The 2,593-nt window shown below is 43.4% G+C and overlaps 1 non-coding gene across 1 annotated transcript; it reads left to right on the top strand.

Moving 5' to 3' along the window:
• The first annotated feature begins 226 nt into the window (after window positions 1-226).
• On the top strand, window positions 227-299 carry trnav-uac (transfer RNA valine (anticodon UAC)). Its single transcript has one exon. It is a non-coding gene; the product is annotated as a tRNA-Val (tRNA).
• Window positions 300-2,593: the final 2,294 nt, after the last annotated feature.

The following is a 2,593-nucleotide window of genomic DNA, read 5'->3' as shown; positions in this document are numbered from 1 at the left end:
GTATTTGCATAGTAGAGTAACCCACCTCCCATAAGCCATCAAACAAATCATATATAATACGAGATTATGAGCTTCTGTGACCGTGTTCACCCATAAGAGTGCATCTTTTGAAAAGGTGAAAAGTTTAAACGTATGGATTCGTTCGGCGCCCTTCACAAAAGCGAAGTGACTCTGTGGATTGCGCTTGCGCTCATCTAGGTGCAAGGAAGCGGGGTTGCCAGAGCAGGGTTCCATAGTGTAGTGGTTATCACGTCTGCTTTACACGCAGAAGGTCCTGGGTTCGAGCCCCAGTGGAACCATGCGTTCTTTTCTCCCCCTCCGAGAAAAGGTATTTCCCCCCCCCCCCCGCCATTCGCGAATAATTTTATTTAGAGTGCATGTTAGATGATACAAAACTTTTCAGAATGAATTTTGTTCTCTGCTGAAACGGAACCATCTTTCATGACATTCCTAACAACGTCACTGGATTTGAGGTCGGGCTGCTGGTGTTTCTTTCCCACGTTCGCAACTGTGAACTCGGGGTTTTGCTCAGTGCACAGAGATCTACCCTACCGACTGCCTGCCCCTCTTCCAGGGTTACGCTCGTGTGCAAGTATCCTAAGAGAGGGAGCAGTAGTAGGGGATTTTCGAGAACGGAGCCCCTCCCCCCCCCAAGGGAACTGAGGGTTTTGTAAATGTATTTTAATTTGAAATTGTTTTATGTCGTGCGTGAATAAACGTTTGTAGTTTTGGTTTTTAAAAATTGCTGCGATTCCCAAGTGACCCGGAGCTGTCGGGTCTGGCTGTTCCCAGCCAGTCTTCAGGACGGTGTTCCTTTGCCCCACGTCCGGGCCGTGGGGATGGGGTGGGTAACGAGCCTTCTGTGCCGGAGGAGGAGAAGGGCTTTACTCCCTGTGTTTAGTGAGGGGAGGAGGCAAGCGTCCCTTAGCGTCTAAAAGGTGGATTTGCGCAGGGCGGCCTATGGCTTTGTGATGGGGGATGGGGGGCAGGGCGGTCCTTCCGTATGCCCCGGGTGGTGGTGTGGGGTGCAGGGCAGCCCCTCCCTATGGAAGGTTTGCAGGGCGGCCCTGCCCCTGGGGAGGTGCCATTGTCAGTCTGTACTCGAGCGCCTCCCGCTGTCTGCCCACATGTAGTGCAGCGGCTCCGCTCGGTTCACAATGCTTCTGCCATTTCAACCAACATAGAGAAAACTTTGCATTTAAAATTCACGAGAAAAGGTGACACCACTGAAACGTTGTCTCTGGAATACGTGATATAATACAGTCCCCTCTACTCTTATCATTGTTCTCTGTATGCCGCCGCGATCGTCCCACTCTCTGTCCTGGTTCCTCGCGGAGTTTTATCCATTGGATTTTAAGTAACAGGTCTTTTCATGAATTCATTACAAAGAAAAACATCGCGTTATTTGAAATGCCATTTTGCTCAGTATATCCGACACTCTGCACCGCGGATTTATCGTTAATTGATTTGTTTTAGTACAAATTACATCGGAAATGCGAAAAAGGCAATCATTCCAATTGCCTGTGAAATCCCTTTGGGATTCCTTACCTAACCATTGGGACTATTGGACGTTTGGATGTCCTGGAATTGTGTCCAAGGTTAGATTTACTTTTTTCCTCATGAGGCACCATCCGCTGTTATTTGCATTTCCTTCCATTTCTTCCTCCATATACTTTACAAGCTTCTTCTTTATTTGTCTCAACTACTTTATTTCCTGGCGTGTTTTAATTCCCTCTGCATAAAAGCAGTTATTCTGCATTCTTTATTAACAGCCACAAATGAAATTGACCTTCAGGTGCTAAGTATATTGTACTCTGATTCCAATATTATTCTACAATCAAATCAAATCTTGAAAGCAGAGTACAATTAGTAGCCTTGACTATATTGATTGTTCAGCACAAGTGTAAATGCTTACCTTAATGTGTAGACAGAATTTAACCCTTTGTCCTCCGGTTGAAGGGGTGAAACAAAGTAATATATTCCTGAGAAAAGGCAGGCTGCTCTCAGAAGTTTAAAGAACAATGTCTAAAGCGAAGCATGGACTCAGCAGAGTGACTCCTAACCTAGGGTTCACAATAACCTCTTGTCAACTTCCCATGGCTAAATTATACTGGATACAATCCATCAACCCACAAATAGGTGGGCAGTTGTGATTCAATATAAAACTTGTGTTTCTCCTACATAAAATGACATTGCATACATTTAGGTAATTCCCATTTGTATTGCTAAGGTAGATTCTGGTCTGAAGCCCAGATAATTTTGTCAAAATCATTTATATAAATTTATGATTCATTCACCAGAATTGAGAGAAACTCTCAAAAAGACTGAGCATAAAAGGGAAAGAAAGAAGGTCCTTAAAATTATACAATATTTAAATAGTGAAGGTGTCAAGAAATTGTTTCTGATTGATCAAAATGAGTGGCCATAAACATAATATGTATAAAACCAAATGAATAAAGGAAAACAATCTGGAAATAGAATGGAAATAAGTGTTTGATGTGTACAATATCCAAAAAGCTGAACTAAAAGGATTAAAACAATATGAATAAGTTATCTAACGGTCAACTGGGCATTAACATGAACTCAGAGAGTC

Source organism: Hypanus sabinus, chromosome 8, assembly GCF_030144855.1.
Source record: "Hypanus sabinus isolate sHypSab1 chromosome 8, sHypSab1.hap1, whole genome shotgun sequence".
In the NCBI taxonomy this organism is placed as follows: Eukaryota; Metazoa; Chordata; class Chondrichthyes; order Myliobatiformes; family Dasyatidae; genus Hypanus; species Hypanus sabinus.
Note: the sequence above shows the minus strand (reverse complement) of the source record. Positions and strands in the feature narration are given on the sequence as shown.